General features: G+C 38.2%; 1 protein-coding gene across 2 annotated transcripts in view; it reads left to right on the top strand.

The window, feature by feature from the left end:
* Nucleotides 1–23,290: 23,290 nt before the first annotated feature.
* The window catches only part of LOC134657451 (alpha-2 adrenergic receptor), a 547,428-nt gene continuing 546,238 nt past the window's right edge, over nt 23,291–24,480 (top strand). The window contains exon 1 of one of the 2 annotated variants that reach the window (XM_063513009.1): nt 23,291–23,468. The gene's annotated coding sequence lies outside the window, so the exon portion shown is untranslated. The remainder of the gene's footprint in view (nt 23,469–24,480) is intronic. The other variant, XM_063513010.1, reaches the window with a different exon arrangement.

Raw genomic sequence — 24,480 nt, forward strand, 5'->3', positions numbered from 1 at the left:
GGAATTCATTATTTTTGTAGCAGTAGCCTTAAAATCCCATCTCACCCCCCTTTCATCCCTTCTCTTCCCATTCATAACCCAACTCTCCCCGCGAACCCTACTCACTCCATTTTACGGTATCCTATAGATAGGTTAGGTTAGCTTTGTTTTATGGCAATCCTGAAACATGACGCGTTTCTGAACCAAATAAATTATGACTAACGAAAATGCGGGCAAACATTACATTATGACTTAAAACTTTTTGGGAAACAATTAGACCCTCGATTTGTATATGTATATAAAACATAATTTATTTAAATACGAAATTTATACATCAATTATGCATATTCGACTGTCCTATTGCGTCCATTAAATATTTTTGATCTGACTTGTTTTATAATTTAAAAGTTCACCCCGTAAAGTAGGTAAATCTACAAACGATACAATATTTAGTTGTAACAAAATATAGAACATTCCTATAGCTACTTTTAGGCTACCTACACGAGCAAGCTTTAATACCTATATATCCTATACATGTACTTATTAACTTAGAAGCTATTTGACTTAAATATGTTAGGTTCATTTTTTTCACAGTTTTTGACAGGAGCATACGAAAGGTTAATACAAGTCTTAGGGCAATATATTATTTTATCACATAATAAAATAACCTGAAGAACGTGTCACAAGGAATTCTAAGGTATTAATATCCAGACTGAGAACTTAACACTTTCGCTGCCAGGGCCAATTTGCGCGCATTTCCATCTCCGCCTAATTCTGATTTATTGCGCTTCAACCCTTTCGCTTCCGGAGCAATTAGCGTTGTAAGATTATTTTATGCAACCTTCCGTTTATATCTAACTAGCGATCCGCCCCGGCTTCGCACGGGTTAATAAATTATACATAAACCTTCCACTTGAATCACTCTATCTATTTAAAACCGCATCAAAATCCGCTGCGTAGTTTTAAAGATCTAAGCATACATAGGGCAGACAGACAGCGGAAAGCGACTTTGTTTTATACTATGTAGTGAAGGTATTCTTATGATAATATGTTATAAAGAAAATGCTTATCCATAATTACTAAAAATAAGAGACTGTTTTAGCTCAATTTCCGTAATGCAAGCCAATTTGTTTGCCATCGTCATCAGCCTATGCTTATACATCCCATTGCTGGACTTTTTGTCGTCGTTGGGATATAGTTCCAAAGCTAACCGAATGGGGATTGGGTATGTACCTCACACATAACATACCCACTTTTTAATTGCACAATTTGCACATAAACTAAGCTAAAATAATAATATTCATTAAGTACCCTTCCCGAAGTTAAGTAAATAGCTCAGAGAACAATTGATATTTTATCACCAAGTTAAATGACATAGGTAATAGGTACATTATCGCGTGGCTGCCTCAAATTATAACGTTTTGATCCCTGTCAACGTCACGTGCTTAATTAACAGTTTGACGTACGTCAACGTCACTTTGCACGTTGAAATAGGGGGTGCCTATCGGATCGGGGCTGTTTATGGTTTTAGTATCAATAAGTATTTGGGAGACCGAGCTTTGCTCGGAAAACATATAAAAACTCAAAAATTCCCGTTTTCCAGAGATAAGTCAGCTAGATCGATTTTTTGCCCCCGAAAAGCTCCATATAGCAAATTTCATCGAAATCGTTAGATAAATAAATAAATAAACTAGAATTGCTAGTTTAAAGGTATTCGATTAGATAGATCTGCTTTGGATATAGGGAACTACGAGTATGTCACGAAATAACATAACATCAGTAAATAACTTTTGACAAAAATATTTTTTGATACTAACTTTTATCGTCGACTATACTTTTCTTTCAACAGGCAACTAATGCTCATCGAGACGATTCTAACAAACCCAAATATAATTAGGTTGCATTGTTTTATCACAAAATTCCTCCGGGCACCTACCTGTGTCCATCATCAATTAAACTCAATGGTATCATAATATTGTATTCTTATCCTGACAGTTTTGAATGGTTCACGTTTAGTTTCACTAGACTTATATCGACCGGGATATAGAAAGGTAATCACCGCCTTATCCCAGTCGATATAAGTCAAAAAAGTCCAGAATAAAATTATCCTGCTCTGCAAGATGGTGCAGTGAAAAAAATAGCTTAAGTTTCCCATAAAGCGATGTCTACATGAAACAGGCGAACGAGTGATACTATAAAATGTGTATGACCTGTGCATACTATTTCTGCAAGCGGTGTCAGCATGGCTAGTACCGCAGTAGTGGTAATAAGTAATAACACAACTTGTACCTAAGTAGATTACGGAGCGCAGTGTCTCGCGGACGCCCGCGGGCGAGTCACTTTAGTTATAACTTTTATAATAAACTTGAGATACCTAACTTACAATAACTCGGTAACTGGGCCGGAGTAGCATAAAACAATGATAAGAAACTTTTACGCGCTTTGTACCTACTTATAATGCAAAGTTAATCCACACCTAAGCTTTGTCTTGTATTTACCGTCTGGAAATCATGCCAGTAGCCCAATATACATATCAGAAGATATGTCTGTTAACTATTCACACTTAAACCGTTAAAACAATTGATGAAATTTAGTATGAAGATAGTTTGAAGATAGTTTGAGCGCAGAAGATATAGGATAAGTAGTTTTTTCACAGAAATCATCGATTCGAGGGGTACAATGAAAGAACTAAGGGCCTACCGCGAACCACTTTCGACGTGTTGCCTCTCTGTCGCACTTGTAAATTCGTACGTAAGTGTGACAGGGAGGCAACACGTCGAACGTGGTTCGCGGTAGACCCTCTAATCCTACGCAGTTTTGTTTACATATTGACGTGATCGATGAACACCGGTAGCATGCACGAAAAAGTGTCACGTTGTGGACAGATCTCCATGGTAACGTTGTGGAAAGATCTGCATGGTAACGTCACTTAGCAATTAGTTGCAAAATAAAGTTATTTGTATTTGCTACTATGCAATTTTTCATCAATGTTTTCTTATGACGTTATCACGCAAAATTATCGTCCGTAAACAGACTTTACAGACAACTATATATTTTTTTCTACTCCAGCACTTAAATGTGTCAATTAAATGACTGACAGTGATATCTAAAGCAATGTCATTTGAATGCTTTGTCTATAGGCTCATAAGATGACTGCTAGCAGTCATCTTATGAGTATAATACAACTGCTTTATTTTTTTTAAAGATACAAGTTCCGATCATCTTGATTGAAAGAGGTATGTTTTCATTTACAATAATAACTCTTTTTTTTTTAAATAATAACTCAATTTTTTTTAAATAACTCTTTTTTTTTAATAATAACTCTTTTTTTTTTTTTTTGCTGCAGCTGTCATAGTCTTTTTTTTTTTTTTTTTTTTTTTTTTGCTGCAGCTGTCATAGAAAAAGTAATGTATGCAACAGCTCATAATTGGTTCTTAAAATTCTCGGGTCTTTTTTTACAAAACTCGACTACGTCTCGTTTTGTAACTTCGACCCTTGAATTTTAAGAACCCTTATTATATCACTGTTGCATAAACTACTATTTTAAGCTTATTGCGATGTCTATAGCTCACAGAGCCAGTATAAAATCACAATATTGGCCAAACACAAGTTTTAAGCACGAATAAACATGATTATGATATGAGACGTACAGCAATATGTTAAAAAGCTTTGAGACAACTGAGCGGGCCCGAATATAGCGTGGTGCTGCGTTTGAACGGGCTAGTATACGCACTAGTTCACATAACGAGCATCCGAGGACCATTCGATCTTTTAAATCTGTAAGTACCTACCTAATTTTTGACCTAAATCCTAAATAAAGTGAGCAGCAAAAGTAACTAAGCGGAAGAGGTGTTTGAAATGAACTGAACTAATCACAACTTTGGGAACCTTCATGGCTCCGCTTTTTTGAAAAAAGTCGAAAACCGAATTAACAGATATACGATACCTTTTCTCCCAAACTGAAACGGAGATGCTTCGCTCGCGCTTCGCGCTCGTTCGGTCATTGAGTACGAATTATTGCCAAATACCAATTATTACCAATTTGTAAAAGTTCGAGATGGCGTGAAATTTAGGCTGACAACAGACGAAATACGTGTTAGACGGAAACTGAAACTTTACAAATTAAATATTAAGGTTACATTTCGGTTGTGAAAGCATCGCAGCAGCAGGAAACGGGCGATATCACTGTCAATCTCCATGTTAAAATGAGTGTCGGAGTTGGACGTTTTATAATCGCGACAGCCATGCGATGTCTATCTTTACAAATACAAATGTTTATTTCTTAGAATATGGTAGGTACAAAGATGGTCAAATTACAATAAGAAAAAACAAGCAACAACGGTTGCACTCCGGGAGTGCCGATAGAACTGAAAAAGAAAACTCACCTCACTATGTTATCGACACTATGTAACACGATACATACGTTTAGCGGAGATATTCTATTTATTTCTTCTTCTTCCTCGCGTTGTCCCGGCATTTTGGCCACGGCTCATGGGAGCCTGGGGTCCGCTTGGCAACTAATCCCAGTAATTGGCGTGGGCACTAGTTTTTACGAAAGCGACTGCCATCTGACCTTCCAACCCAGAGGGTAAACTAGGCCCGTATTGGGATTAGTCCGGTTTCCTCACGATGTTTTCCTTCACCGAAAAGCGACTGGTAAATATCAAATGATATTTCGTACATAAGTTCCGAAAAACTCATTGGTACGAGCCGGGGTTCGAACCCGCGACCTCCGGATTGCAAGTCGCACGCTCTTACCGCTAGGCCACCAGCGCTTGTGGAGATATTCTATTTATTTATTATATATTATTATCATTCTCAAATAAGATCACACTTTTTCATTGACATGTTTATTTACATACTGCCATGACAACGTCAAATTATTTGAACATAGGTAAAGAGTCTTGAAAAGGAGTCCGCAACATAAATGTCAAATAACATTGAGTTTTTCTTTATTGATTTAAATGCCATTTAAATTATGAGTGGCCACCTTACGGGGCTTACGGTCACGTGATCGCCTTACGCCCCTTACGGTCACGTGATCGCCTTACGCTGTCTCGAGTTTATCATTTTTTCCCCACCTCAAAAAGTGCCCAGCGCCGCTAAAGAAGTTTTCACTTCAAAAAACAATCTAAATTTCTGATGGCGACAGTAAAAACGCAAGAATTCGAAACGACGAAAGAGTTTCTAAGTCTTCTGACTCTTGCGGTCTTCGCCACATTGACATTACCAAAGAAACCGTCAGTGATATTGCCCGTCTTCCGCAGCAGCCATGCTGTAGCAGCAGCTCTGCTGGAGTCTCTATTGGAATGTAACCTTTATAAAGAAGTAAAGTTTCCTAATTTATATTAAATTTATCCATTCATTCACTTGACTGCGTGGGTGTAATGTGGTTTTCAAATTCATAACCTGTTATTACAAAATACGCCTCCTGTAGGGATCAAACGAAGTCCAATGAAAAAGAACCTATTAGAGAAAATCTATTTGAGTCAATGCAGTTTTAGCGAAAATAAAGGGTTTTGGAAACCGACCTGGAGGCCGATTCAGACTTAACATTTTGTTAAAGTTTTGATCCGACTTTGACAATCACCCTCTGGTGCGCCTGCGCCTCTCACGTGTTCGTAGCAGTAGCACCCTGCTACGAGACTATTATGAGGCATTGCTACGTAGCGAATAATAATGCTATGTTCGGACTACGGCGTAGCGCTATGTGTAACAGTAAAAACCGGCCAAGTGCGAGTAGGACTCGCGTTCCAAGGGTTACGTACATTAAGTCCGACTCACGCATGACTACATATTTCTAATAGGTTTTTCACCTCAGCAGCTCGAACAAGGGTACTTTGCTACTTAAAAACAGTGAACAAAATCGCATTTTGCTCACTGAGTGAGACAAAATGAGCAAAATGCGATTTTGCTCACTCAGTGAGCTGTTTTTAAGTAGCAAAGTACCCTTGTTCGAGATGCTGAGGTGAAAATTTAATTGTTGGCATATCTTAAGAAAACATGAGTGAATAGAGGTAAGTGATGAGAAGGAATACATTTTTCGGGTTCTTTAATATGTTCTCACTGCTGAGGTGAAAAGTTTTGTGAACTACACGAGATCAAAGTTATTTACATCTCGTGCGCTTTTGAGTCCCTTACTACGCTCAAGATTCTAAATTAGATTCACTCGCTACGCTCGTGAATCTATTATAGAATCTTTCGCTTGCACGGGACTCAAAATAAGCACTCGAAGAAATATCAAACTTTGATCTCTTGTTGTACAAATAACTATTCCTGTCATAGGTAAAGAACTATTTAGAATATTTTTTTCAAAATTTTTGACCCAATAGTTTCGGAGATAAAGTGAGTGAGAGTGATCCTGTAAGCCTGTAAGGGTTCCGTTTTTTCCTTTTGAGGTACGGAAACCTAAAAAGTTGCAATCGGTATATTCAGCCCTGAAAAATAACCTATTTTCTAAATGAAATTATTAAGTATTCTATACTTAATTGAATTCCGTTTCCGTACCTTTCATTTCGTTTGAATGTTAACCCGTAAAGTAAATTATAGAGTACATTATACAACAAATATGCCCCTCTGTCACTAAGGGATCAAATAATTACTATTTTAGGGTTCCGTAAGTGATGAGTCCGTCAAAGGGTCTACCGCGAACCACTTATACTGAGCGGCATGTTATTTGGTGTACGTATATATATTTATAATTTAATACTGTGTAATTGTACAATAAAAAAATGAACTAACTTATCTATAAAATAAAACTAAATTAAAAGTAAATCCCCGACTAATAACCCGTATAACCCGGCAACCTTCAAATCAAGGGTAAACAGGCATCTTCTGGGCAGGCACGCTCCATCGTAGGCCACGTCTTCGCCTCGGCTAGTCTGTGGCCATGAGTAAGCCCATTAATTATAAAAAAAATAAAAAAAATCGAATACTAAATAAAATCGAGCTCAACGAGGGTGGGTGAGGGTAAAAAGGTCGGCAACGCGCATGTAACACCTCTGGAGTTGCAGGCGTCCATAGGCTACGGTGACTGCTTACCATCTGGCGGCCCGTATGCTTGTTTGCCACCGATGTGGTATAAAAAAAAAAAAAATTGTGTTGTTTATTGTTTTCATCAAATAGTGTGTTGTTTATTGTTTTCACGCCAAATGAATATTTCTATTTAGTTATGCAAAAAAAAAGGAGAAGCAAATAACGAATTTTCGATTTTCTACATATTTTTTGCGGTAAGTAGACACTGTAATGTAGTTATTTCAGGTCAACCGTTCATCCTTTTTTGTTAACCATAATAGATTGGCAAGATGATTTTTTAAATAGGTATTATTAGGTAATATTCCTTTTAGTAAATTGCCAATAAGAAAAAAAGCGGCCAAGTGCGAGTCGGACTCGCCCATGAAGGGTTCCGTATTTAGGCGATTTATGACGTATAAAAAAAAACTACTTACTAGATCTCGTTCAAACCAATTTTTGGTGGAAGTTTACATGGTAATGTACATCATATATTTTTTTTAGTTTTATCATTCTCTTATTTTAGAAGTTACATGGGGGGGGACACACATTTTACCACTTTGGACGTGTCTCTCGCGCAAACTATTCAGTTTAGAAAAAAATGATATTAGAAACCTCAATATCATTTTTGAAGACCTATCCATAGATACCCCACACGTATGGGTTTGATGAAAAAAAAATTTTTGAGTTTCAGTTCGAAGTATGGGGAACCCCAAAAATTTATTGTTTTTTTTCTATTTTTGTGTGAAAATCTTAATGCGGTTCACAGAATACATCTACTTACCAAGTTTCAACAGTATAGTTCTTATAGTTTCGGAGAAAAGTGGCTGTGACATACGGACGGACATACAGACGGACAGACGGACAGACAGACAGACATGACGAATCTATAAGGGTTCCGTTTTTTGCCATTTGGCTACGGAACCCTAAAAAGGCAAAAAAAGTAAGCAAGTTTATTTTTTTATTTAACAAGTAATAAGGACGGTTCCCAAATAATTAATTGTTTTTCTTTGTATTTCGTTTTAAGCGCTTAATTTTTGAAAGCCAAAATAAAAACCTGAAAGCTCTACAAGGTTTTCTTCACAATTTAATATTGCAACGACGATTTGTTGAATCTCTAAAACGGTTTTATGTAGAAACATCTCACTTAAAGTTAAAAAATAACAATCCAGCGAAAGTTTGTTAGTCTCAATATAATATTTTTGTTATAAAAATGTATTTTAGTACGGAACCTCAGTGCCCAAGTCCTACTTGGCATAACTCGTTCTATAAATACTTAGTAATTAAAGCAATTATTCGCCATTTTGAATAATTAATCCCTTTTTAGGCTAATACTGACCTTATACCCACAGCACTTTAATTAAAGGACTTAAGTAAACTAATTTGCCTAAAAGAATAATATTAGTAAAATTACGCGAGGCATGCTCAAGCATATTAGTGGTATTTCACTACATAGTATAAAACAAAGTCGCTTTCCGCTGTCTGTCTGTCTGTATGTATGCTTAGATCTTTAAACCTACGCAACGGATTTGGATGCGTTTTTTTTAAATAGAGTGATTCAAGAGGAAGGTTTATGTATAATTTGTTAACCCGTGCAAAGCCGGGGCGGGTCGCTAGTTCATGATAAAACTTTGTGCAATATTGTAACTATATACCTACCCATAAAATGCTGGGACATTTGAAATAAACATTTTTTATGACTAGGTAAATCATTTTACGATTTAGACTCGCATGTTTTAAAAAAACCGTTTAAACAGGTTTAACCCGGGCTCGACCCGTAACATTCATACACTTTGTTATTTTATCTGTCACAGTCGGAAATAAAGCTCCCTAATTATTCATTTACTTTGCGGCGTTGCTAGTACCAGTGAGTTGTGCATTAGGATTAGTTAGCCAGGTGAGAGCGCTCGACCAAAGGGCATTCTTAAGTTCGTAAATAAATTAGTGACCTTTCTCATCGTCCACACTGTTAACCAACGAACTAGAATAACTGTGCTAGGTGCACTTTTGTGAGCTTTTCTAACGTTAAATCTTATGGAGTAAAATTAGTTCTAACGGCTGCCGCTAGCATATATTAATCTGCGAAGTTCTGCGACGCGTGGAAATTGGACATGGACCATTTTTAGAAGTCAAAAATGTACAGTCACCTGCAATAATATGTTACTCTCCGAAGGCCGCAAAAATATGTGACACGCTCTTAATATGGCTCTACATATAACATCGTGTGAGATATTGTTGCGACCTTCGAAGAGTAACATATTGCAGGTGACTGTACAAAGAGGGTTGTCTAACATATATTCCGGCTGTTAACTAACAATTGATAAATCTTATTGCAAAGACATAAAAGACACACAAATACACATGGAACATTAAATAAGCTTAAAATTAATAATAATACAAACTATCTATAAATAAACTTAAAATAAACGGCCTCCAAGTCACTGCCGATGGGCAGCGTGCCTAGAAGGCTGGCCGCATTGCCACGTTGAATGGCAATGCTAATGCGTTGAGCAAAATATTACATAAATTACACTGATGGTCAGCTAAAAATAAGTTATGTATATTAGGTAGTAGTTGTACAAATAGTGTGTAGTAGTTGTACAAGTAGTGCAGTAGTTGTACAAGTAGTGTAGTAGTTGTACAGTAGTGTCATAATCCAAACGGTCCTCAAACTCGTATGAGTGAGATGTCTCGGCAGCGTGAAATTGAAGTCGCCTAGTGTAATACCCAGTTGTACAAGTATTGAAGTAGCTGTACAAGTAGTCAGTGTAGTAGTTGAACAGTAGTGTCATAATCCAAACGGTCCTCAAACTCGTATGAGTGAGATGTCTCGGCAGCGTGAAATTGAAGTCGCCGCGGAGGCGAACTTGCATCTAGACTGTTCCCGAAGCCCACAAAGCTAGCCTAGCCCACAATAGCCTCGACTAGGTTGACTCACGGTAGACCGGGTCGGGGCCCGGAGCTTCCGGCGCTTCGTTTTCTATTTCAATATTTTCAAAATCGTTTAATCACATAATTATATACACATAATTATAGCTTACCGTAAAATGGGGTGAGTAGGGGCAAAAGTGACATTCAAAACCCGATGACATTTTATTTTTACATAATGCAAACTGAATAGTAATTATTTATGACGTGTAAAATTGTATTTTATTAATAAATATTTGAATTGAATTGAATTTGAATGGTGTACCTATATAATAAGTGTTCCGGACGTTTGTATTTTAGTTTTTATTTTATTTTGGGTAGTACCATTTCATAACTTTGACGATAAACATGAAATCCCACCTCACCCCGTAGTCCCTCGTAATTGGGGTGAGGTGGAATTTCATACAAAGGTGATTTTGGATAGTTTTTTATTTATTATGAGTATTACTATAGCTCCATTTTAAATTGGAATACATTATTTTTGTAGCAGTAGCCTCAAAATCCCTTCTCACCCCCCTTTCATCTCTTCTCTCCCCATTCATAACCCAACTCTCCCCGCGAACCCTACTCACCCCATTTTACGGTACAGTCTTTTGAGTTATCTACTTTGACTTCGCTTAAAAGACTCAATAAAGGACTCGACTCGGGCTTAAGACTCGGAAATTATTTTAGCGGAGTCGCGTAAATCGAGTAGAGTTCTACAGAAGAAAATTCCACTGAATCCGCAGTTACTTCACAAAGTTCTTCATCAAACAAAAGCAAGTGGTACATACATACATACAATCACGCCTATTTCCCGGAGGGGTAGGCAGAGACCACGGATTTCCACTTGCTACGATCCTGACATATCTTTTTCGCTTCTGTTACTTTCATAACATTCCTCATACACGCTCGCCGGTTAAGCGGTAAAATAATACACTTATGACTTATCTAACTCTCAAAAAATCAAAGGTACACTTTAACGTTCCGCAGGTCTTATCGCTAAAGAGTTATCTCTTCCAGACAACCTTTAGGTAGTATTCGATATTGGCACTTTTGTGGACATAAGTTTGCCGCGAATATTTCCCTTAACTTTAGAAGCGATGCGAATAACAAAACTCATATTTGGCGTGCTTGAACAAGGTCACAAGTACAATGAAACCCCAATAATGTTACGGCATTTTATGAGCGAATACGGGTCACGTTGCCGTGGCAGGCTATTTAAATATGGCGGTATTCCTACTAGTATTCTATTCTGGGATGAGCATACATTCATATTTTCCCAAACGTAATAGGACTAAATATTATAATTTCCGGAACAAATTGTTTTGTAAATTGTAAAACAAACACGTAAAAAAAAACTTGACTACGCATTTATTAATTTCTAGAAACATTATGGTATCCTATGCAGACGTACGTTTAGTGCCTAATTCCTATAAAACATCCTTGATTGAGCTGTAGAGCGAGCGAGCATAGGTTAAAACTGAATAAATATGTATCCAACTTTTTGACAATTTCCAAAACCTAAATAGAAAAAAAAAACAACGGGTTGCACTCAGGGAGTGCCGGCAGAAGTGAAAACTTAATCACTATTGCAAAATGTCTGCAGCACTGTGAATAATTGAGGTTAAACGCCATCTAGCGTTATTTCTTCGCATTACTTGATACCCCTAAGCACATCACTGTTAGTACTCGAGTTATATTAATACCAGTTAGAGCGAAACTCACAAGATGGCATTTAAATCAATAAAGAAAAACTCAATGACATTACATGTAACAGTTTTTCGATCAGGTCACGTGTCCGTCTTACGGTCACGTGATCGTCTTATCGGATCGTCTCGAGTTTAAAAAAATTTCCCCACCTCAAAAAGTGCACAGCGCCGCTAAAGAAGTTTTCACTCCAAAAACGCGCGTGAGGATGGTGGTGTGGTATAAAAGTTAATATAAAATAAATCTATAAAACAACAAACCATGGTCACCCTCAGACAACCATCACGTTTGACGTTGACGCTATAGGCCCCGTGCATGAAATGAACTATAGGCGGCAGCACAGGAGCTGTCAGATTTATGGCGCGAGGCGTAAATGTGTCGTTTATGCTTCCGATGTAGCCCACAAGATGGCAGAACTTAATATGCACAAGGAAACATACCGACGAGAACGGTAGATGGTAGTACTTGCTTTGGTAATGTACATGTGCACATATGTTTCCGATTCAGGCCACAAGGTGGCAGACCCTCCAACGCGCACGGTCCCTATGTTGCGTGCTAATTGAGCACTAGTGCGGGAAAGTAGCACCATATTACGGTCAAACAGAAAACTGTGTTCACGTCTTTCCTGTAGACATACACAAGAGTTAGAGAAAACTAGTGTGTTCGCGCTAACTTTACATTTTTCTCTCCTGTGGGCAATAGTTAACAGCTTGTGGGCATGTAAGTAATGATTTTATCATAGTTCTCTAAATAAAAGGAGGACCTTTTCACGTGGTTAAGGGTTAAATAAGAAAATTAACCTTTATAGCCCTTAACTCTTGTGTAAGTCTACAGGAAAGACGTGAACACAGTTTTTTGTTTGACTCATTACTGTAAAAGCATTATTTTAATTAAACATCAGTTTTGTTAGTGAGAATCCTGTACGTACTATTATCGATTTTGTGTTTGTATGTGTACTCATATCGTTTACTTGTCTAACTCGTCTAACTATAGTTGGAAATTGGAATCAAAAGAGAACATGACAGAGCACGTAGCGGCGCCGGAAAGTGGGAAAGTTTGAGCATGTTCAAACAAGTAGGGGTATGGAAACATGTTGTGTCATTGCGATTATGTCCTGAAGGCAACTAATACTTACAGGCCAATTCTACTTTTAGTTATTAGATCTGTTTCCAAATGGTTTCCAATATGAGATCTAATAAATAAAACTCGAATTGGTCTTTCAGTTTATTATGCGCTGAAATGTGGATTTGTGAAGGTTAATTTGCTACTTTTCTATTTAACCTGTTTCTCTTTAACCTGTAAAATAATAGAAGTATCTATTTAGCAATTAAAACCTCTTTCATTTTTTTTCGAAAATTGTACTGACTGACTGACTTGACATTCACATACATAGAAGGTAGGATCCTATAGAAGTGGTATACGAGTGCCTCCGTGAGGGACAAAACAAAGGCAATGCGACACTATGATTGGTCAAATTTATTTGTTGCCCACCATAACCAGGGCCGGATTAACCCTAAGGCAGAGTAGGCAACTGCCTATGGGCCCCGCCTCGCCCCGACGGCCCCGCGCTCGTAAAAAAAATATTTGTTCCAAATAGCCAAAATTCATTAAAAAAATATGGTACCTACTCATACCTAATGTCCAATATCAGTTTCTCAGACACAGAAACATTAGATGATTATGAACCTAAATTATGTTATTTTATAGCTTTTAAAGTCTGTAATGTCGAGCTCGAATTTCAGGCTCTCGAGGGCCTAAAACCTCATCAATGGAAAGTCAGTAATTGTCAGTAATTGCTGAGCTCGATCTTCAGCCTCACTTTTTACCTCAATTTTTGGTTTGTCTTCCAAATTTCCTCTTCTTCAGCTTAGCCTTAGGCTTCGCTGCGCCAAGCTCGGCCTGCGGCCTCGCTTTTTAATACATGACATTGGTTGGCGTCTGTGCTCTAGCTGAGCTTATCCTGAAACACGGCTTTGACCTCGCATGAAAGCACGCCTCACTGGGGAACTTCGGATTTTTAGGCCCGGCCCTGCCTTTTTAACACGCTTTCACGATTATTTCACAAAAAATTTCGCGCTCGCTGCGCTCGCGTTTTTTGCTGCTTTTCAGGTTGACTCTGTACTCTACATGCTAGCTTGACTGGTAAATGAAGTGTCATTTAAACATGGAAAGTCTATATTATTATGTTGATTTTAATCATGTGGCTCGGCGTATGGTCTTATGGTCGGACAATCGCTGTTCAGCCTGGCAAAATATTTAACTACCTATTGAGAAAAAAAAGGGCTCTCCCCACACTTGACGCAAAAAGGAATCGGCAAAAACTAATAGAAAAAAGCTTTATGTCCACGCAATAAGAGCGAAAAAGACATCGCCAAGCATGTTCGGATCGGCCCAACAGACACCTAAAGGTTGAAATTAAAATCGCAAACTTACATCCTTGTACTGAACAACTGAATATTATGTATGTAGAATTGACTGTAAGGGGGTCCCGAGCATTGCACTGCCTAGGGGCCCCGACATGCTTAATCCGGCCCTGACCATAACCCATACTAACTTATGTTGGGGAATAAAAAAAAAAGTGAGACTGTAATAAGGACAAACAATAATAGCGCTTTCGCTGCTACTCCTACTAAAAGATACATAAGACTATCCCGTTCGCTCATTTCCCCCACCCATCATGCCTTATCCAGTTAAAATACCTACTAGATCATGAATCTAGTATAACCTTAGGATGCTACCTTCTATGAGCTAGACAATGTCATACATATTTATTTTGTTATAACATGATAATTATTTATATTATAATAGATTGCTCCTATGTAAAATGTGGCCTTTGGAAAGGTCCATTGCTTATATTAGTTTTAAAAATATTCAAAATTGTTAAATGTTTGTTTTTGTGTGCTGTGTGCGGTAGACGTGGTAGTGGGTGGAATTGAACTTGAAATTAAATCCAAACCGAATGAGATACTTATGCAAGATGTCATCTATTCTCTTATTACGACGTCGCATCAAAATGCAAAGATGTGGGAGACGTCATTACTAAGCTAAAATCGAGTTCTGCGGGATACGTTCCCAGACAGAGAGGGTAAGACCATAGATTAGTATATGTTATTGGGTAAGACCAAAATGCGTGGACGATCCATTAGCGAGTGACGTAGTGAGTGTTGTGTGCAACCCATCGTTTGATAATAATGCCATAAATGAGGGTAGTTTCTCGCCCCCCCTGCCGCCACCGGCGCCTGCGCCGAGTCATCGGGCGCGGAGAGCTGCGGCCCGCAGTCTGCGCCGGTCCGTCACCGTAAACGCAAGCTCCTGATGTCACTTCTCGGTACGAAGTGAAACATGTCGAGCGTTTTTCGACTTAAAATAAGTGAGTGACCCGTTTTTAATATATTTAATAAGACCAAAATGTTTTAATTTGCTGATCAATCAATCAATACGTAGGTATTATAAAACAAAGTCTCCTGCCGCGTCTGTCTGTCTGTATGTTCGCGATAAACTCAAAAACTACTGTACGGATTTTCATGCGCTTTTCACCTATTAATAGAGTGATTCTTAAGGAAGGTTTTGGTGTATAATTTGTAAAGGTTTTCTGTTAATTCGTTGAACTACCCGTGTGAAGCCGGGGTGGGTCGCTAGTACAGTCAGCAGCAATAGTTGCCAAGCGGGCGAGGGGTTCAAAATGATCTTGACGCGACTTTATTGTTAAGAGAATAAGAGCGCGTCAAGGTAATTTTGGACACCTCGCCCGCTAAGAAACTTCTGCTGCTGACTGTATTAGATAATAAAAGACTAAATTAATAATATCCAGGTTATAAACTATCTGTGTGTGAAAATCAGTCGCTTTTGCGTGATGTTGATGTAGGAACAAATACCAAATACCCCCACGGTCCCAAACTCGTATGTTTCTTTTCTCTTAATTAATGTGTTAATCATACAGGATTCTGACTCTTGGAGACCCTATACATCTCTAAGGATAATTTGATAAACTATGTTATCTTTTAGTTCTGACACTTAGAGACATTTACACCTCTAAATAAGTTTAGATTTTTTTCCATGTATCTGTTTTGTTTTTATTTTCATATTATTATTATAGTTTTTTTTATGTAATTCGTCATAAAGAGACCTTATAGATCTCTAAGTAATTGTATTACGTTAGTTTGATTTGGTAGTTGCAGTTGTATTTTATAATTGTTGATGTTTTTTTTTTGATTGTATGTAAATTCAACAATGTTGTTCAACAATTCAACAATTCAATGTTGACGTGTAAAAGTGCCCTTGTGGCCTATTTGCTGAATAAATGTTGAAGTTTGAAGTTTGTCTTATTTATATATTTGTAGGATAATAATTATTTAATTTTGAGCCACCACAAGCATAAGTCAGACCGAATTCCATTGCAAACTCGCAGCAACAAGAAGTCGGTATGACATGGCGGCGTCGACAGCGCAGTTCGACAGTTCGACTTGTCGACTGCGGGGGGCTGGCCGGAGAAATTCGACAGCGACATTCATTAATTTTAAAAGCTTCGGCCAAGTTAGTGTAAGGCTTGAGTGGACGCTCGAGTTGGGCGTGCAGCGGGGCGGGGCGTGCGGCGTGCATGTTAAACATATGCAAACGTATAGAAGCGGCCTTAGTGCACGCTGCTCAAATAACTTGTGAGCCCGACGCCACGCTGCACGCCCGCCCCGCCGAACGCTCCGCTTCGAGCGTCCACTCAGGCCTTACGCTACGTCTTACGTAGGCGAACAACGCGCGAACGCCGCACGGCCGCCGCGCGGCATTCACGTCTAAATCGATCACGTACGAGTAGGACATACCTATACGTATCAACGGTTTGTTTCATCCTCGCCGCGCCGCGCCGTCGACGCGCCGCGCCGCGCCGTCGCCGTCGCCGCGCCGCGCCGCGCCGCGTTCGCGCGTTGTCCGCCTACGTAAGCCGTAGCGTTACACTTAGAGTGTGAATAGGCTAAGTGCGAAGTTGGTGGTCCATAGTGGGGGAAGTACAAAGCGAAGCCATCGCACGACGAAAATATGAACTTTCGTGGCATGACATTTTCATACACCGGCAATTTTCATACCTGTCAAATAAGCAATTCGGTCCCACATCCACTAGACCGTGTACCTAAAAGTACAAGATTGAGTTTATCCTAAATCTGAGAAGTGTGTTTTCTTTGCTTCTATAGAAAATTAACTAAAAGCTATCTATAAAACAAATGCACAGTAACTACGTAAATAAAGGATTTAGGTTAATTATATTCACCCTATAAGATCGGCAAGCGAGCGCAGCTGATTGAGCCAATGATGCCGCGTTATATTAATGAGTCTATCGGGATTCAGGAAACGACGTCTTTTCGACTATAGGGCTCGTCGCTCCATTATACCATAGAGCAGCGGTTCTCAATCTTTTTTTTTGACGGAACCCTTTTGGAAAGCGAAATACTTGATGGAACCCTACAATAAAACAACAGTTTTTAGAAGTGTATTTTTTTATTAATAAGCATAATAATTATGCTTATTTTATTATTCTAAATTATTCTAAATTCTTGCGGAACCCTAATTATTCTAAATTCTTGCGGAACAGGGGTGTCGCGGAACCCTAGGGTTCCGCGGAACACACTTTGAGACTGGCTGCCATAGAGAAATATAGTAAAAACCGGCCAAGTGCGAGTCGGACTCGCGCACGGAGGGTTCCGCACCATCAACAAAAAATAGAGCAAAACAAGCAAAAAAACGGTCACCCATCCAAGTACTGACCCCGCCCGACGTTGCTTAACTTCGGTCAAAAATCACGTTTGTTGTATGGGAGCCCCACTTAAATCTTTATTTTATTCTGTTTTTAGTATTTGTTGTTATAGCGGCAACAGAAATACATCATCTGTGAAAATTTCAACTGTCTAGCTATCACGGTTCGTGAGATACAGCCTGGTGACAGACGGACGGAAGGACGGACGGACGGACAGCGGAGTCTTAGTAATAGGGTCCCGTTTTTACCCTTTGGGTACGGAACCCTAAGAATAGAGTGCTCACTCCATATATCAGTATTGGTACCAAAAAAACTATTATTTTTGTAGTCGACACCTAGCATCGAGAAGCGGAATTATCAGTACCGCTACTTAATACTAGATGTCTCGCGACTCAAGAAAATTGTATTGAATAACAATTTACAACTAATATTAAAGCAGAAGAAGTTGAAAATAGAGTTCCGGCTAATCCGGTTATATTATTAGCTGAAAATTATTGAGCATTAGACTTTTGGGTCGGAGCAACATCTATTGTCAAGTAGCAGCGCTGATAATTCCGCTAGTCGACGCTAGATGTCGACTATGAAAATAAAAGTATTTTTGGTACCAATATGGAGTGAGCACTCTATGTATTTTTTTCTCTATGATTATACCCGAGCAATTATAGATTTGCTTGAAATCTGTCGTATTTACCGAGTGCGAGCGAATGCTTCTGTACCGATTTATGCTTGGTTATCTCTGTGACAGCTTAAGATACGGGGCTGAAAATTCGAGTAATTACTAGTTAGTAATATTGAGCTGATAATTGGCATTGACTTCCACCGGGCACGTCTATCCGTTTGTATGTATGTGTGTTCGCGACAAGCTCAAAAACTACTGAACCGATTTTCTTGCGATTTTCACCTATCAATAGAGTGATTCTTGAGGAAGGTTCAAGTGTATAATTAGTTACGGTTTTGTGTAAGTCGAGCGGAGCCGGGGCGGGTCGCTTGTTTTCCAATGTTCCTCAGAGGGGCACATCTTCCTTATCCTGCTAGATTCTTTCTAATTAAATTAAATTGTTAACCGTGTTATATGTTTAAGCGAGTTTTCTTAGCTATGTTTTATAGAAAATGATTCAGAGAGAGAGAGAGAGAGAGAGAGAGATACTTTATTAGTGAAAACACAGGTACAATGATAGATCTTACATAGGTTTCGTAGTCTCACCATGCTCTGCCAAAAGTGGCGTACTAATACTGTACTATAATCATAAAATTCATAAAACATGCATTATTTCCAATAGAATATTATTTTAAAGAGTATCAGCTCTTTTCCAAAATGATGCTTAGTTTTTTATTTTATTTATTAGTTATCGCTAGTAGCGGTCGGAACCGGCTTGCCCCAAATAGAAGCGGTGGAGCGAGAGGTCACATTAATACATACGAACGTAATAACAACCACAGATAGCAAATATTAGTGGCCAATGTAAACAAGTTATTGTCTCTGCTTGTGTTTTAAACAAAGTCAACCCAAAAGTTAGTGGATATGAGCTAGAAATAGGCTGTATTATTGATACGACTTAAACTTCCCGACCTAAGGGCAGTATTAATTAATGCCCAAAATTAATTAACTTGCTTATGTTTTACGTTCTACTAAATATTCTGTAGATGACCCATGCTAAAAAGAGCTTATAATAATTAATATCTGGGTGACCGAGCTTCGCTCGGAAAACATATAAAAACTCGAAAATGCGCGTTTTCCCAGAGATAAGACCTAGCTAGATCGATTTTTCGCCCCCGAAAACCCCCATATAGCAAATTTCATCGAAATCGTTAGAGCCGTTTCCGAGATCCCCGAAATATATATATATATATATAAATAAATAAATAAACAAGAATTGCTCGTTTAAAGGTATTAGATAGATAACTGCCATAAAATCGTCGCTATACTTACTCAGCCTCATATCTGCAACAATCATTTGATGGAAATGTCGCTTTTCTTTCATTCGGAATACGGGTGTTTTTGTCATCAAACGAGTGTTGCAGAATCGAGGTTGAGTAAGTATAGCGGCGAAATCTATGTTTGGTTATTTTACATACCATAAAACAAAGGTTTTCAGACTAACCCAGGTGACTGTAACCATGACAACGAGTGATAAGAAAAAATTGATTCACTCAAATATAAAATGTAATTCATCAAAAGTGTTTGTCTGTAATATCCGTATAAGTTTAGTTAGGTACCTCCAATACCATTTAAACTTAACACTAAGGCCTGAGTAGACGCTCGAAGCGGAGCGTTCGGTGGGGCGTGCAGCGTGGCGTCGGGGTCAGGAGTAATTTGAGCAGCGTGCACTAAGGCCGCTCATATACGTTTGCATTTGTTTAACATGCACGCCGCACGCCCCGCCCCGCTGCACGCCCAACTCGAGCGTCCACTCAGGCCTTACATTTAAGAGCGATAATAAATTTAACAACTCATATCCCCCGCTTAGGCACGTTAACTTTTCATCGCAGTTTATCGAGTAGATAAACGATGAAAGAGCCTAAACTACTGCTGAAACCATTCGTGTCGTTCTTACGAAGAAGGGATACTTAAGATATTATATGTATACATTTGATATTCATTTCAGTCCAATTCTTCTCGCACCTGAGGATAAATACCAAAATACCCTTACTTGTGATGAGACTGATACGCCCGTCAAACATTATGTGGGAAGCGTTGTATTTTTCAAATATTTTATTCAATCATTTGGACGCAAAGGACCTAGCCCTTGCTACACGGTCGCCGACAAGCCTTCAGACCGCGTGGCCTTGGTCCGTCCCGGACCGTGTAGACAGTTGTTTCCAACGAAATTTGACCAAAACTAACCAAGGTCAGACGGTTAGAAGGCTTGTCGGCGACCGTGTAGCAAGGGCTTAAGAACCATGACAATGGGATCTGATAAAAAGTATATATTTATAAACTACCCGGCGACTAGTACTACGTACTTTTTGTCGGGTAGTTGCACAAATCTCTGTTTTGACATTTTGCTGGGACATCAGTTAGCCGCGACTACGACCAGTGAAACCTATGTCGAAACGTCGGTAAATAAAGGTAATATAAAATAGGTAAATTTCGCGGTAGGTCTATAAATGCACTCGCACCCAAGAAATAAGCAAAGATTTACCATCAGATACTAGTCAGGAACAGCCTGACTAGTTGAGAACCTCCTCCTCCAAAAGTGGGATAAATGGTTAAGTTTCAAGTTTGCTTGCTATTTAAAACATTGGAGCATCGTTATAATGTCTGAAGCCCCGTGGTACCTTTTTGGGGATGACACATTTCGTTGTGACCTTCTTTGTACGAAGTTATTGTGAGAGGTACTTACCACGGATCACTTATACTTGAGTTAGATAGAGCGTTTAAAACGATTGTCGCTTATGCTTAACTTTTTGGACGCCAACGACCGATATATCCGCACCGTAGGTTCAACGCCAAAGACCGATTAATCGGTCACATGTCACAGAGCAACATAGACCTACGTGCATATGCATAAAGTTCAATTTCAGTTTTGACACTTCGGTGACGTGGCGTCAGCGTGACAGCTTATGTGTTTGACACGGCGTCGAAAAGGTTTGCGATCACAGCTGACTGGGTTGAAAAACCCATTTGAATAAAGTGCGGCTCGTGGTATACCTAATTTGCAGGAAAGTCCCAGATGAATACATTGTAAATGCAACTGGGGCCCGTTTCTCAAAAGCTTGTAACTTGTAATACAAGTGGAAGTCCCTTTCTAACAAAAGCTGTCAAAAAGTGACATCCACTTGTATTACAAGTTACAAGGTTTTAAGAAACAACAAGCTTGGACCGTAAGCCTGATGGTAAACAGACTTCATAGCCAATAGATGCTTGCAACTTTAGACTCCCAAAAAGACGTTGCAGCATCCTTATTGACACTGCATCATATTCATTGACAATATTGACATGCTCTGTCATAAAAATTGCTTCACTTATAAAGAACCACTTTTTCTTCTGTCTAATTCTATCTGGAATGGAGTTTTGCTCAGGCGAGTCTTATTCGATCCATAATCCGGTATCTACAAGAGGTGATCTATAACTGAAACAGTAAAATACAAAGTAGAATCGCGTATCTGGCTGCTTACAATGTTGCTAATGATCGGAGACAAAATGTAGCACTTTTTAGTGTTAATGCTGTGATTTGCAAACTTTTGTTGCTAAAATGTTGCACGGGGTGAGGACAAAGAGCTGATACTATTCGAACTGCTGGATCGATTTTTATCAAACATTGCTGGGAAACTCGCTTTCACGTAAAAAACCCGCATCAAAAAAAAAACTACGATGCGTAAGTCAGACGTAGCGTCATGAACATATACGTAACATCCCTTTAAAAACAATTTCTACGTAGCTAAAGCCGCGGGCAGAACTTAGTAAACCTCCTCAACAAAAATACACAAAATAGTTCTTTACATGAACAGGAATTGACAGGAAAAACTATTAGAAATGTGCAGTTTTAAGACATTTCATTTACGTTCTACATAAAAAAATACATTATTAAATATTGGGTAATGTACGAAACCCTTGGAACGCGAGTCCGACTCGCACTTGACCGGTTTTTCCTCTTAATTTACTGTATCTAACATAATGACACATTTTTTCCACTCCTGAATTGGAAACAAAGTTAAAGTTATAAAAGTTCGGAGTCGGCACGTCCGTTCGATGGCGCACTTCGTGCCCGCGGCGCGCAGGCGTCCGCTCCCGTCACTCGCGCGGGCGGGGATGCGGCCCGAGGGAGATTACCCGATAATAGGGAGATCTGGAACGGACGTGGGAGATTACCCGAAAATGTTTGAGAGACCTTAACAGTTGAGAAATTTAGAGAAAATAACAGAGATAAATGTTATCTTTCGTTATCATAAGATAGTTGTAAAATTTATTCTTATTTGGCCTTATAAAAGCTGTTGTCCTGATTGAAAAAATATAATTTGAAAACAACTGTAGGATAGGGTGGAGCGAAATCCAAAATTCTTGAATATAGCAATGGAACCCCTCTAAAAGGATGTCTAATTTTTTCAAGTTCAACTCTACGCTCCACACTAGAAAACTAGGTACTTATTGGTATCCTACAGTGTAGGATACCAATAAGTAAGTACCTAGTTTTCTCTTGTCGAAATTACGTACGAGTACTACTACTTGTCAGACAGAACAATCGCAATGATGATATTTCTTTAAAAACATTTTTATTTTAAACCCGTTATTTTTCGAAAAAAAAAAATTGTGAGCATCAAAATTAATATCACAAAACGTAGTTACCCTCCGAAGATAACATAATACGTGTTTATAAGGCGTTTGTTCAAAATTTCAAGTTGGCGGATTGATTTAAAGATGTTTATGAATGATGTGCTGAAACGACGGGTAAATTAAATATATCTTGTAACTTAATTTAGTATTGTTGAATCATGGTATTGATTAAACTTTAAATAAATGTCATATATGTACTAAGAAAAAGTGACCAAGGCCTCCAGTGCCCAGCCTGGGGCACTGGAGGCCTTGGTCACTTTTTCTTAGTATATGACATTTATTTAAAGTTTATTTAATTTATATAGTAGTGTGTCTACTTGATATAATTTGATCATATTAATGTTAGCGTTAATTTAATTTTTATGTATATTGTTTTAAAATAAATATATTTCTAAGTATAAAAACAAATAAAAATATTTTCTAAAAAATAATTTAATTTGTTCTAATACATGGTATTGATGCTCAGTTATCAAAGAAATGATTATAAACTAGTATGTAGTATTTTGGCCTAATTTATCTTTTGTAAACTTTTGAGGTTACTTAAAAATATCCATGAAATATGCCTGTTGAGACTCAGTTGCGTCCTCAATTTCCTACAATATCTTGCGCGTGTGTGTCTCTGTACTTCGTTCAAAATTTTCTCTGAATCCAAGTAAATTTTCCCTAAAATCTCTCCCGAAAATTCCAGGGAAATCTCCCCGTCACCCCAGCAACCCAGCCATCCCGTACGTTAGTAGTTTTCGCGCCGTCGCCCGACGCGGACGCGCGTCCCGCTGCCACGCCAGTGCCGATATGAGTGACCAGTGAAGTGCAGTGTTCAGTGAAAAGTGACCAGTGACCTACGTAAGTACCATCCTACTATGATCGCTTCCGTGCGTAAGCCGTACGGCATTATAGTTTGGGGAAATATATGATAGGTCCCGCGATATGTAGAGTATGCTTTATGACAACAACATATCCATTTGGGAAAGTGTTTTCCGTGGGGATGCTGTTGTAAACATTATTATTGGGTTTAAAGTGAATATATTACATGGGACGGTTAAATGGAGCGTTATTTATGAGGTTTTACATCAAAGTTATTTTGGAAGCGTGTTAATTAAGTGAATTAATTTCGGCGTTAATAATGAGATTTTATCAGGGACGTGTTAATCTAGATTAATTTGTTTTATCGGTGTTTTGTTTATACACGTTGATCGCATAATTATTAATTAATAATACAAGTATTTAAATAATGGATATCTATATTTTGCAACGTGTTTCAAATAAATACTAGTAATATTACTTAACTAATACTAAAGTATCTAATAGTTTGTGAAATAATAGCCAGTATCAGTGACTCTCTTTTTGTTGAAAATAATTATATTATTATCAGCTAAAATTAGCACAAAAATGTATTTTAACAATAAAACATTACATTTGAAAAATGTAAGCTAACCACACCTATCTTAATAATTATTTACGGCTGTCAATTTTTTACAGAAACTATTTATTGAAATTGTTTTGAAAGGAATAAATAGTTTAAATATACATAATATAGTTATTAGTTTCACGTGTAAATATATGAAAAACCACGTGAATTTCGAGTAAAATAATACAGCAAAATATGTAGGTCAAATTGTAAACTACGTCACTGGGTCTCGCAAAGGGCAGTGGGACAGTATTTCATGTTTGACTTTGTCGTGGCTGTTAGACAGAATAAAATAATTATAAATATTATAATATTAATATTTAGCAACTGAGTAATATTATAGAAAATGCTCAGCAAAGATATAAATAATAAGTAGGTAAATAATCCATTAAATTAAATCTTTCTCTTAGGACACTCTGGGCGTCTGGGCATTTGACAAAATAATAG

The sequence above is a fragment of the Cydia amplana genome, chromosome 20 (genome assembly GCF_948474715.1).
Source record: "Cydia amplana chromosome 20, ilCydAmpl1.1, whole genome shotgun sequence".
In the NCBI taxonomy this organism is placed as follows: Eukaryota; Metazoa; Arthropoda; class Insecta; order Lepidoptera; family Tortricidae; genus Cydia; species Cydia amplana.